At 36.4% G+C, this 13777-nt stretch overlaps 1 non-coding gene across 1 annotated transcript in view; it reads right to left on the bottom strand.

The window, feature by feature from the left end:
• The window catches only part of LOC143175368 (small subunit ribosomal RNA), a 1921-nt gene extending 1755 nt beyond the window's left edge, over positions 1 to 166 (bottom strand). The window contains exon 1 of the ribosomal RNA XR_013000175.1: positions 1 to 166. This exon is cut by the window's left edge and continues 1755 nt beyond it. This is a non-coding gene — a ribosomal RNA (small subunit ribosomal RNA).
• Positions 167 to 13777: the final 13611 nt, after the last annotated feature.

Genomic DNA, 13777 nt, shown 5'->3' with positions numbered 1-13777 from the left:
AGCTCTAGAATTACCACAGTTATCCAAGTAAATGTGGGTACGATCTAAGGAACCATAACTGATTTAATGAGCCATTCGCGGTTTCACCTTAATACGGCATGTACTGAGACATGCATGGCTTAATCTTTGAGACAAGCATATGACTACTGGCAGGATCAACCAGGGAGCTTCGAGTAAATTTTCATCATACGAAGCAAAAATATGTATGTATATATATATCTTAGTCGCCGACTCTCTCCCCTTAAGAGTCGGATCGACGATACTTTTTCTCGTCTTTAAGACAGTTCTCTTTCTCCTCTCTCTTCTCTCTACTCTCTTCTCTCTTCTCTTTCGAGTTGGTAAATTTCGCTCCACTATTAGATTACCAACTCCGCACGAATTACCACATGGGTATATCCGCGCATATACATCAGGAGGACCTCCAAAAATTTCAAACTCTCCCGTGTATCTCTCCGAGATCTTTTTAGAAGAAAAAGAATCTCGGATGTCACATCGACTTTCAGGTTTGTAAGCACGTATGCTCGAGCGCTCTCCATCGTGTAAGCACGGACATAACGCACGAAGTCCGAAGACCGCGTACGTTAACATGCTGGACATATCGAGAAAGCGCGAACCATGCTAGGCGTACCCATGTCGAGGCCCTCGCGTTAAAGATCATACTCTTCTTTTCGTTCTCTCTTCTTTGCCCAGAAATAATATATATTTCTTATAATATATACCTCTTAGTTTATGTATTTCTCTCTTAGGACACCTCAATTTTATATGTATATATTATATTTCATTCGAACAATTTTTGTTCGTCGCCCCTTTTTGTGTGTAGTATTTCGTTTGGTCTTTGCCATTAAATTTTTGTATACGAAAAATATATTTTCGCTCGGATAGAAAACCCCTTTTGGGTTTCTGAGAGTTGATGTGAGAGTCGTACAAGTATAACGAATATACGTTGTATCCAACCCAACATTCTGGGCTTACCACATAAGGGCCATTCGGTCTGAGACACCGACCCGTGGTCATGCTGTGTAGAGAAAAATTCGCAACGGAACGCGGTACAGAACAGTCGAGGAATGGACCTCGAGGAGCTGAACGACTGCTTCTCGACCGAGATCGTAGAATAGCCGCTCGCCCGCCGCTGCGCCGACCGGTCCGCTCGAACCGACGTGCTCTCTTATAGTAACCAAACGGGCGGCCGCGACGACCGCGGCGCCGGCCGCTCAGCACGGGCGCTTATGGTGGTAAACTGCCGCGCGTACAGACCAACCGGCCGGGCTGCTGGTACTTAGCCGCTGAAACTATGGTCGATTCGAACATATATTAACATACGATTTTTATTCGATAAATCGTTATTGTACATATTAAACGTTAGTTTCCACCGAAAGAAAAATTTTTTAGAATTTTTTTTTTCCAAAAATTGCAAGAGTAAACTTTTTTAATATTCGATTTAAAAATTTTTAAATGCTTAATCCTTACATTAAACTACTGGGAGAACTCAGAAATCATAATGAAAAAAATTACAAAAATTTATTTTTCTCAGAAACTCCGAAAAACAGAGTGGTCGAATCCGTGCAAGCCGGAATTTTTCTAAGTCCCCACGGTCAAGAGTAAACTTTTTTAATAAGCGTTTTAAAATTATTTCAATGTTTAATCCATGCGTAAACATGATGTTTATTAACGTTTTTAACATTAAAAAAAATTACAAAAATTTATTTTTCAAAAAAAATGGAAAAAACCGATTCGTCGGAGCGAGGTGTCCAGCCCGTGCGGTAATTCCAGCAGGCGAATCGGACTTCCCGAAATTTTTCTAAGTCCCACGGTCGACACCAACTTTTTTAATAAGCGTTTTAAAATTATTTCAATGTTTAATCCATGCGTAAACATGACGTTTATTAACGTTTTTAACATTAAAAAAAATTACAAAAATTTATTTTTCGGAAAAAATGGAAAAAACCGATTCGTCGGAGCGAGGTGTCCAGCCCGTGCGGTAATTCCAGCAGGCGAATCGGACTTCCCGAAATTTTTCTAAGTCCCACGGTCGACACCAACTTTTTTAATAAGCGTTTTAAAATTATTTCAATGTTTAATCCATGCGTAAACATGACGTTTATTAACGTTTTTAACGTTAAAAAAAATTACAAAAATTTATTTTTCGGAAAAAATGGAAAAAACCGATTCGTCGGAGCGAGCTGTCCAGCCCGTGCGGTAATTCCAGCAGGCGAATCGGACTTCCCGAAATTTTTCTAAGTCCCACGGTCGACACCAACTTTTTTAATAAGCGTTTTAAAATTATTTCAATGTTTAATCCATGCGTAAACATGACGTTTATTAACGTTTTTAACGTTAAAAAAAATTACAAAAATTTATTTTTCGGAAAAAATGGAAAAAACCGATTCGTCGGAGCGAGGTGTCCAGCCCGTGCGGTAATTCCAGCAGGCGAATCGGACTTCCCGAAATTTTTCTAAGTCCCACGGTCGACACCAACTTTTTTAATAAGCGTTTTAAAATTATTTCAATGTTTAATCCATGCGTAAACATGACGTTTATTAACGTTTTTAACATTAAAAAAAATTACAAAAATTTATTTTTCGGAAAAAATGGAAAAAACCGATTCGTCGGAGCGAGCTGTCCAGGCCGTGCGGTAATTCCAGCAGGCGAATCGGACTTCCCGAAATTTTTCTAAGTCCCACGGTCAAGAGTAAACTTTTTTAATAAGCGTTTTAAAATTATTTCAATGTTTAATCCATGCGTAAACATGATGTTTATTAACGTTTTTAACATTAAAAAAAATTACAAAAATTTATTTTTCAAAAAAAATGGAAAAAACCGATTCGTCGGAGCGAGGTGTCCAGCCCGTGCGGTAATTCCAGCAGGCGAATCGGACTTCCCGAAATTTTTCTAAGTCCCACGGTCGACACCAACTTTTTTAATAAGCGTTTTAAAATTATTTCAATGTTTAATCCATGCGTAAACATGACGTTTATTAACGTTTTTAACGTTAAAAAAAATTACAAAAATTTATTTTTCGGAAAAAATGGAAAAAACCGATTCGTCGGAGCGAGGTGTCCAGCCCGTGCGGTAATTCCAGCAGGCGAATCGGACTTCCCGAAATTTTTCTAAGTCCCACGGTCGACACCAACTTTTTTAATAAGCGTTTTAAAATTATTTCAATGTTTAATCCATGCGTAAACATGACGTTTATTAACGTTTTTAACGTTAAAAAAAATTACAAAAATTTATTTTTCGGAAAAAATGGAAAAAACCGATTCGTCGGAGCGAGCTGTCCAGCCCGTGCGGTAATTCCAGCAGGCGAATCGGACTTCCCGAAATTTTTCTAAGTCCCACGGTCGACACCAACTTTTTTAATAAGCGTTTTAAAATTATTTCAATGTTTAATCCATGCGTAAACATGACGTTTATTAACGTTTTTAACGTTAAAAAAAATTACAAAAATTTATTTTTCGGAAAAAATGGAAAAAACCGATTCGTCGGAGCGAGGTGTCCAGCCCGTGCGGTAATTCCAGCAGGCGAATCGGACTTCCCGAAATTTTTCTAAGTCCCACGGTCGACACCAACTTTTTTAATAAGCGTTTTAAAATTATTTCAATGTTTAATCCATGCGTAAACATGACGTTTATTAATGTTTTTAACATTAAAAAAAATTACAAAAATTTATTTTTCGGAAAAAATGGAAAAAACCGATTCGTCGGAGCGAGCTGTCCAGGCCGTGCGGTAATTCCAGCAGGCGAATCGGACTTCCCGAAATTTTTCTAAGTCCCACGGTCGACACCAACTTTTTTAATAAGCGTTTTAAAATTATTTCAATGTTTAATCCATGCGTAAACATGACGTTTATTAACGTTTTTGACATTAAAAAAAATTACAAAAATTTATTTTTCGGAAAAAATGGAAAAAACCGATTCGTCGGAGCGTGCTGTCCAGGCCGTGCGGTAATGCCAGCAGGCGATCCGGGGTACTCGAAATTTTTCTAAGTCCCGACGGTCAAGAGTAAACTTTTTCATCACATATTTCAAAATTTTTTTAATGTTTAATCCACGCATAAAAACGCAGTTTATTAACGTTTTTAACGTTGAGAAAATTGACAAAAATTTTTTTTTCACTGAAAATGGAAAAAATGTATCGGTCGATGCGGGCTATCCAGGCCGTGCGGTAATTCCAGCAGGCGATCCGGGGTACTCGAAATTTTTCTAAGTCCCGACGGTCAAGAGTAAACTTTTTCATCACATATTTCAAAATTTTTTTAATGTTTAATCCACGCATAAAAACGCAGTTTATTAACGTTTTTAACGTTGAGAAAATTGACAAAAATTTTTTTTTCACTGAAAATGGAAAAAATGTATCGGTCGATGCGGGCTGTCCAGGCCGTGCGGTAATTCCAGCAGGCGATCCGAGGTACTCGAAATTTTTCTAAGTCCGAACGGTCAAGAGTAAACTTTTTCATCACATATTTCAAAATTTTTTTAATGTTTAATCCACGCATAAAAACGCAGTTTATTAACGTTTTTAACGTTGAGAAAATTGACAAAAATTTTTTTTTCACTGAAAATGGAAAAAATGTATCGGTCGATGCGAGCTGTCCAGGCCGTGCGGTAATTCCAGCAGGCGAATCGGACTTCCCGAAATTTTTCTAAGTCCCACGGTCGAGAGTAAACTTTTTTAATAAGCGTTTTAAAATTATTTCAATGTTTAATCCATGCGTAAACATGATGTTTATTAACGTTTTTAACATTAAAAAAAATTACAAAAATTTATTTTTCGGAAAAAATGGAAAAAACCGATTCGTCGGAGCGAGCTGTCCAGGCCGTGCGGTAATTCCAGCAGGCGAATCGGACTTCCCGAAATTTTTCTAAGTCCCACGGTCAAGAGTAAACTTTTTTAATAAGCGTTTTAAAATTATTTCAATGTTTAATCCATGCGTAAACATGATGTTTATTAACGTTTTTAACATTAAAAAAAATTACAAAAATTTATTTTTCAAAAAAAATGGAAAAAACCGATTCGTCGGAGCGAGGTGTCCAGCCCGTGCGGTAATTCCAGCAGGCGAATCGGACTTCCCGAAATTTTTCTAAGTCCCACGGTCGACACCAACTTTTTTAATAAGCGTTTTAAAATTATTTCAATGTTTAATCCATGCGTAAACATGACGTTTATTAACGTTTTTAACGTTAAAAAAAATTACAAAAATTTATTTTTCGGAAAAAATGGAAAAAACCGATTCGTCGGAGCGAGGTGTCCAGCCCGTGCGGTAATTCCAGCAGGCGAATCGGACTTCCCGAAATTTTTCTAAGTCCCACGGTCGACACCAACTTTTTTAATAAGCGTTTTAAAATTATTTCAATGTTTAATCCATGCGTAAACATGACGTTTATTAACGTTTTTAACGTTAAAAAAAATTACAAAAATTTATTTTTCGGAAAAAATGGAAAAAACCGATTCGTCGGAGCGAGGTGTCCAGCCCGTGCGGTAATTCCAGCAGGCGAATCGGACTTCCCGAAATTTTTCTAAGTCCCACGGTCGACACCAACTTTTTTAATAAGCGTTTTAAAATTATTTCAATGTTTAATCCATGCGTAAACATGACGTTTATTAACGTTTTTAACGTTAAAAAAAATTACAAAAATTTATTTTTCGGAAAAAATGGAAAAAACCGATTCGTCGGAGCGAGGTGTCCAGCCCGTGCGGTAATTCCAGCAGGCGAATCGGACTTCCCGAAATTTTTCTAAGTCCCACGGTCGACACCAACTTTTTTAATAAGCGTTTTAAAATTATTTCAATGTTTAATCCATGCGTAAACATGACGTTTATTAATGTTTTTAACATTAAAAAAAATTACAAAAATTTATTTTTCGGAAAAAATGGAAAAAACCGATTCGTCGGAGCGAGCTGTCCAGGCCGTGCGGTAATTCCAGCAGGCGAATCGGACTTCCCGAAATTTTTCTAAGTCCCACGGTCGACACCAACTTTTTTAATAAGCGTTTTAAAATTATTTCAATGTTTAATCCATGCGTAAACATGACGTTTATTAACGTTTTTGACATTAAAAAAAATTACAAAAATTTATTTTTCGGAAAAAATGGAAAAAACCGATTCGTCGGAGCGTGCTGTCCAGGCCGTGCGGTAATGCCAGCAGGCGATCCGGGGTACTCGAAATTTTTCTAAGTCCCGACGGTCAAGAGTAAACTTTTTCATCACATATTTCAAAATTTTTTTAATGTTTAATCCACGCATAAAAACGCAGTTTATTAACGTTTTTAACGTTGAGAAAATTGACAAAAATTTTTTTTTCACTGAAAATGGAAAAAATGTATCGGTCGATGCGGGCTATCCAGGCCGTGCGGTAATTCCAGCAGGCGATCCGGGGTACTCGAAATTTTTCTAAGTCCCGACGGTCAAGAGTAAACTTTTTCATCACATATTTCAAAATTTTTTTAATGTTTAATCCACGCATAAAAACGCAGTTTATTAACGTTTTTAACGTTGAGAAAATTGACAAAAATTTTTTTTTCACTGAAAATGGAAAAAATGTATCGGTCGATGCGGGCTGTCCAGGCCGTGCGGTAATTCCAGCAGGCGATCCGAGGTACTCGAAATTTTTCTAAGTCCGAACGGTCAAGAGTAAACTTTTTCATCACATATTTCAAAATTTTTTTAATGTTTAATCCACGCATAAAAACGCAGTTTATTAACGTTTTTAACGTTGAGAAAATTGACAAAAATTTTTTTTTCACTGAAAATGGAAAAAATGTATCGGTCGATGCGAGCTGTCCAGGCCGTGCGGTAATTCCAGCAGGCGAATCGGACTTCCCGAAATTTTTCTAAGTCCCACGGTCAAGAGTAAACTTTTTTAATAAGCGTTTTAAAATTATTTCAATGTTTAATCCATGCGTAAACATGATGTTTATTAACGTTTTTAACATTAAAAAAAATTACAAAAATTTATTTTTCAAAAAAAATGGAAAAAACCGATTCGTCGGAGCGAGGTGTCCAGCCCGTGCGGTAATTCCAGCAGGCGAATCGGACTTCCCGAAATTTTTCTAAGTCCCACGGTCGACACCAACTTTTTTAATAAGCGTTTTAAAATTATTTCAATGTTTAATCCATGCGTAAACATGACGTTTATTAACGTTTTTAACGTTAAAAAAAATTACAAAAATTTATTTTTCGGAAAAAATGGAAAAAACCGATTCGTCGGAGCGAGGTGTCCAGCCCGTGCGGTAATTCCAGCAGGCGAATCGGACTTCCCGAAATTTTTCTAAGTCCCACGGTCGACACCAACTTTTTTAATAAGCGTTTTAAAATTATTTCAATGTTTAATCCATGCGTAAACATGACGTTTATTAACGTTTTTAACGTTAAAAAAAATTACAAAAATTTATTTTTCGGAAAAAATGGAAAAAACCGATTCGTCGGAGCGAGGTGTCCAGCCCGTGCGGTAATTCCAGCAGGCGAATCGGACTTCCCGAAATTTTTCTAAGTCCCACGGTCGACACCAACTTTTTTAATAAGCGTTTTAAAATTATTTCAATGTTTAATCCATGCGTAAACATGACGTTTATTAATGTTTTTAACATTAAAAAAAATTACAAAAATTTATTTTTCGGAAAAAATGGAAAAAACCGATTCGTCGGAGCGAGCTGTCCAGGCCGTGCGGTAATTCCAGCAGGCGAATCGGACTTCCCGAAATTTTTCTAAGTCCCACGGTCGACACCAACTTTTTTAATAAGCGTTTTAAAATTATTTCAATGTTTAATCCATGCGTAAACATGACGTTTATTAACGTTTTTGACATTAAAAAAAATTACAAAAATTTATTTTTCGGAAAAAATGGAAAAAACCGATTCGTCGGAGCGTGCTGTCCAGGCCGTGCGGTAATGCCAGCAGGCGATCCGGGGTACTCGAAATTTTTCTAAGTCCCGACGGTCAAGAGTAAACTTTTTCATCACATATTTCAAAATTTTTTTAATGTTTAATCCACGCATAAAAACGCAGTTTATTAACGTTTTTAACGTTGAGAAAATTGACAAAAATTTTTTTTTCACTGAAAATGGAAAAAATGTATCGGTCGATGCGGGCTGTCCAGGCCGTGCGGTAATTCCAGCAGGCGATCCGAGGTACTCGAAATTTTTCTAAGTCCGAACGGTCAAGAGTAAACTTTTTCATCACATATTTCAAAATTTTTTTAATGTTTAATCCACGCATAAAAACGCAGTTTATTAACGTTTTTAACGTTGAGAAAATTGACAAAAATTTTTTTTTCACTGAAAATGGAAAAAATGTATCGGTCGATGCGAGCTGTCCAGGCCGTGCGGTAATTCCAGCAGGCGAATCGGACTTCCCGAAATTTTTCTAAGTCCCACGGTCAAGAGTAAACTTTTTTAATAAGCGTTTTAAAATTATTTCAATGTTTAATCCATGCGTAAACATGATGTTTATTAACGTTTTTAACATTAAAAAAAATTACAAAAATTTATTTTTCAAAAAAAATGGAAAAAACCGATTCGTCGGAGCGAGGTGTCCAGCCCGTGCGGTAATTCCAGCAGGCGAATCGGACTTCCCGAAATTTTTCTAAGTCCCACGGTCGACACCAACTTTTTTAATAAGCGTTTTAAAATTATTTCAATGTTTAATCCATGCGTAAACATGACGTTTATTAACGTTTTTAACGTTAAAAAAAATTACAAAAATTTATTTTTCGGAAAAAATGGAAAAAACCGATTCGTCGGAGCGAGGTGTCCAGCCCGTGCGGTAATTCCAGCAGGCGAATCGGACTTCCCGAAATTTTTCTAAGTCCCACGGTCGACACCAACTTTTTTAATAAGCGTTTTAAAATTATTTCAATGTTTAATCCATGCGTAAACATGACGTTTATTAACGTTTTTAACGTTAAAAAAAATTACAAAAATTTATTTTTCGGAAAAAATGGAAAAAACCGATTCGTCGGAGCGAGCTGTCCAGCCCGTGCGGTAATTCCAGCAGGCGAATCGGACTTCCCGAAATTTTTCTAAGTCCCACGGTCGACACCAACTTTTTTAATAAGCGTTTTAAAATTATTTCAATGTTTAATCCATGCGTAAACATGACGTTTATTAACGTTTTTAACGTTAAAAAAAATTACAAAAATTTATTTTTCGGAAAAAATGGAAAAAACCGATTCGTCGGAGCGAGGTGTCCAGCCCGTGCGGTAATTCCAGCAGGCGAATCGGACTTCCCGAAATTTTTCTAAGTCCCACGGTCGACACCAACTTTTTTAATAAGCGTTTTAAAATTATTTCAATGTTTAATCCATGCGTAAACATGACGTTTATTAACGTTTTTAACATTAAAAAAAATTACAAAAATTTATTTTTCGGAAAAAATGGAAAAAACCGATTCGTCGGAGCGAGCTGTCCAGGCCGTGCGGTAATTCCAGCAGGCGAATCGGACTTCCCGAAATTTTTCTAAGTCCCACGGTCAAGAGTAAACTTTTTTAATAAGCGTTTTAAAATTATTTCAATGTTTAATCCATGCGTAAACATGATGTTTATTAACGTTTTTAACATTAAAAAAAATTACAAAAATTTATTTTTCAAAAAAAATGGAAAAAACCGATTCGTCGGAGCGAGGTGTCCAGCCCGTGCGGTAATTCCAGCAGGCGAATCGGACTTCCCGAAATTTTTCTAAGTCCCACGGTCGACACCAACTTTTTTAATAAGCGTTTTAAAATTATTTCAATGTTTAATCCATGCGTAAACATGACGTTTATTAACGTTTTTAACGTTAAAAAAAATTACAAAAATTTATTTTTCGGAAAAAATGGAAAAAACCGATTCGTCGGAGCGAGGTGTCCAGCCCGTGCGGTAATTCCAGCAGGCGAATCGGACTTCCCGAAATTTTTCTAAGTCCCACGGTCGACACCAACTTTTTTAATAAGCGTTTTAAAATTATTTCAATGTTTAATCCATGCGTAAACATGACGTTTATTAACGTTTTTAACGTTAAAAAAAATTACAAAAATTTATTTTTCGGAAAAAATGGAAAAAACCGATTCGTCGGAGCGAGGTGTCCAGCCCGTGCGGTAATTCCAGCAGGCGAATCGGACTTCCCGAAATTTTTCTAAGTCCCACGGTCGACACCAACTTTTTTAATAAGCGTTTTAAAATTATTTCAATGTTTAATCCATGCGTAAACATGACGTTTATTAACGTTTTTAACATTAAAAAAAATTACAAAAATTTATTTTTCGGAAAAAATGGAAAAAACCGATTCGTCGGAGCGAGCTGTCCAGGCCGTGCGGTAATTCCAGCAGGCGAATCGGACTTCCCGAAATTTTTCTAAGTCCCACGGTCGACACCAACTTTTTTAATAAGCGTTTTAAAATTATTTCAATGTTTAATCCATGCGTAAACATGACGTTTATTAACGTTTTTAACGTTAAAAAAAATTACAAAAATTTATTTTTCGGAAAAAATGGAAAAAACCGATTCGTCGGAGCGAGGTGTCCAGCCCGTGCGGTAATTCCAGCAGGCGAATCGGACTTCCCGAAATTTTTCTAAGTCCCACGGTCGACACCAACTTTTTTAATAAGCGTTTTAAAATTATTTCAATGTTTAATCCATGCGTAAACATGACGTTTATTAATGTTTTTAACATTAAAAAAAATTACAAAAATTTATTTTTCGGAAAAAATGGAAAAAACCGATTCGTCGGAGCGAGCTGTCCAGGCCGTGCGGTAATTCCAGCAGGCGAATCGGACTTCCCGAAATTTTTCTAAGTCCCACGGTCAAGAGTAAACTTTTTTAATAAGCGTTTTAAAATTATTTCAATGTTTAATCCATGCGTAAACATGATGTTTATTAACGTTTTTAACATTAAAAAAAATTACAAAAATTTATTTTTCAAAAAAAATGGAAAAAACCGATTCGTCGGAGCGAGGTGTCCAGCCCGTGCGGTAATTCCAGCAGGCGAATCGGACTTCCCGAAATTTTTCTAAGTCCCACGGTCGACACCAACTTTTTTAATAAGCGTTTTAAAATTATTTCAATGTTTAATCCATGCGTAAACATGACGTTTATTAACGTTTTTAACGTTAAAAAAAATTACAAAAATTTATTTTTCGGAAAAAATGGAAAAAACCGATTCGTCGGAGCGAGGTGTCCAGCCCGTGCGGTAATTCCAGCAGGCGAATCGGACTTCCCGAAATTTTTCTAAGTCCCACGGTCGACACCAACTTTTTTAATAAGCGTTTTAAAATTATTTCAATGTTTAATCCATGCGTAAACATGACGTTTATTAACGTTTTTAACGTTAAAAAAAATTACAAAAATTTATTTTTCGGAAAAAATGGAAAAAACCGATTCGTCGGAGCGAGCTGTCCAGCCCGTGCGGTAATTCCAGCAGGCGAATCGGACTTCCCGAAATTTTTCTAAGTCCCACGGTCGACACCAACTTTTTTAATAAGCGTTTTAAAATTATTTCAATGTTTAATCCATGCGTAAACATGACGTTTATTAACGTTTTTAACGTTAAAAAAAATTACAAAAATTTATTTTTCGGAAAAAATGGAAAAAACCGATTCGTCGGAGCGAGGTGTCCAGCCCGTGCGGTAATTCCAGCAGGCGAATCGGACTTCCCGAAATTTTTCTAAGTCCCACGGTCGACACCAACTTTTTTAATAAGCGTTTTAAAATTATTTCAATGTTTAATCCATGCGTAAACATGACGTTTATTAACGTTTTTAACGTTAAAAAAAATTACAAAAATTTATTTTTCGGAAAAAATGGAAAAAACCGATTCGTCGGAGCGAGCTGTCCAGCCCGTGCGGTAATTCCAGCAGGCGAATCGGACTTCCCGAAATTTTTCTAAGTCCCACGGTCGACACCAACTTTTTTAATAAGCGTTTTAAAATTATTTCAATGTTTAATCCATGCGTAAACATGACGTTTATTAACGTTTTTAACGTTAAAAAAAATTACAAAAATTTATTTTTCGGAAAAAATGGAAAAAACCGATTCGTCGGAGCGAGGTGTCCAGCCCGTGCGGTAATTCCAGCAGGCGAATCGGACTTCCCGAAATTTTTCTAAGTCCCACGGTCGACACCAACTTTTTTAATAAGCGTTTTAAAATTATTTCAATGTTTAATCCATGCGTAAACATGACGTTTATTAACGTTTTTAACGTTAAAAAAAATTACAAAAATTTATTTTTCGGAAAAAATGGAAAAAACCGATTCGTCGGAGCGAGCTGTCCAGGCCGTGCGGTAATTCCAGCAGGCGAATCGGACTTCCCGAAATTTTTCTAAGTCCCACGGTCGACACCAACTTTTTTAATAAGCGTTTTAAAATTATTTCAATGTTTAATCCATGCGTAAACATGACGTTTATTAACGTTTTTAACGTTAAAAAAAATTACAAAAATTTATTTTTCGGAAAAAATGGAAAAAACCGATTCGTCGGAGCGAGGTGTCCAGCCCGTGCGGTAATTCCAGCAGGCGAATCGGACTTCCCGAAATTTTTCTAAGTCCCACGGTCGACACCAACTTTTTTAATAAGCGTTTTAAAATTATTTCAATGTTTAATCCATGCGTAAACATGACGTTTATTAACGTTTTTGACATTAAAAAAAATTACAAAAATTTATTTTTCGGAAAAAATGGAAAAAACCGATTCGTCGGAGCGTGCTGTCCAGGCCGTGCGGTAATGCCAGCAGGCGATCCGGGGTACTCGAAATTTTTCTAAGTCCCGACGGTCAAGAGTAAACTTTTTCATCACATATTTCAAAATTTTTTTAATGTTTAATCCACGCATAAAAACGCAGTTTATTAACGTTTTTAACGTTGAGAAAATTGACAAAAATTTTTTTTTCACTGAAAATGGAAAAAATGTATCGGTCGATGCGGGCTATCCAGGCCGTGCGGTAATTCCAGCAGGCGATCCGGGGTACTCGAAATTTTTCTAAGTCCCGACGGTCAAGAGTAAACTTTTTCATCACATATTTCAAAATTTTTTTAATGTTTAATCCACGCATAAAAACGCAGTTTATTAACGTTTTTAACGTTGAGAAAATTGACAAAAATTTTTTTTTCACTGAAAATGGAAAAAATGTATCGGTCGATGCGGGCTGTCCAGGCCGTGCGGTAATTCCAGCAGGCGATCCGAGGTACTCGAAATTTTTCTAAGTCCGAACGGTCAAGAGTAAACTTTTTCATCACATATTTCAAAATTTTTTTAATGTTTAATCCACGCATAAAAACGCAGTTTATTAACGTTTTTAACGTTGAGAAAATTGACAAAAATTTTTTTTTCACTGAAAATGGAAAAAATGTATCGGTCGATGCGAGCTGTCCAGGCCGTGCGGTAATTCCAGCAGGCGAATCGGACTTCCCGAAATTTTTCTAAGTCCCACGGTCAAGAGTAAACTTTTTTAATAAGCGTTTTAAAATTATTTCAATGTTTAATCCATGCGTAAACATGATGTTTATTAACGTTTTTAACATTAAAAAAAATTACAAAAATTTATTTTTCAAAAAAAATGGAAAAAACCGATTCGTCGGAGCGAGGTGTCCAGCCCGTGCGGTAATTCCAGCAGGCGAATCGGACTTCCCGAAATTTTTCTAAGTCCCACGGTCGACACCAACTTTTTTAATAAGCGTTTTAAAATTATTTCAATGTTTAATCCATGCGTAAACATGACGTTTATTAACGTTTTTAACGTTAAAAAAAATTACAAAAATTTATTTTTCGGAAAAAATGGAAAAAACCGATTCGTCGGAGCGAGGTGTCCAGCCCGT

The sequence above is a fragment of the Nomia melanderi genome, unplaced genomic scaffold, assembly GCF_051020985.1.
Source record: "Nomia melanderi isolate GNS246 unplaced genomic scaffold, iyNomMela1 scaffold0066, whole genome shotgun sequence".
NCBI classification, from domain to species: domain Eukaryota; kingdom Metazoa; phylum Arthropoda; class Insecta; order Hymenoptera; family Halictidae; genus Nomia; species Nomia melanderi.
This window is presented reverse-complemented; position numbering and strand designations above follow the sequence as displayed.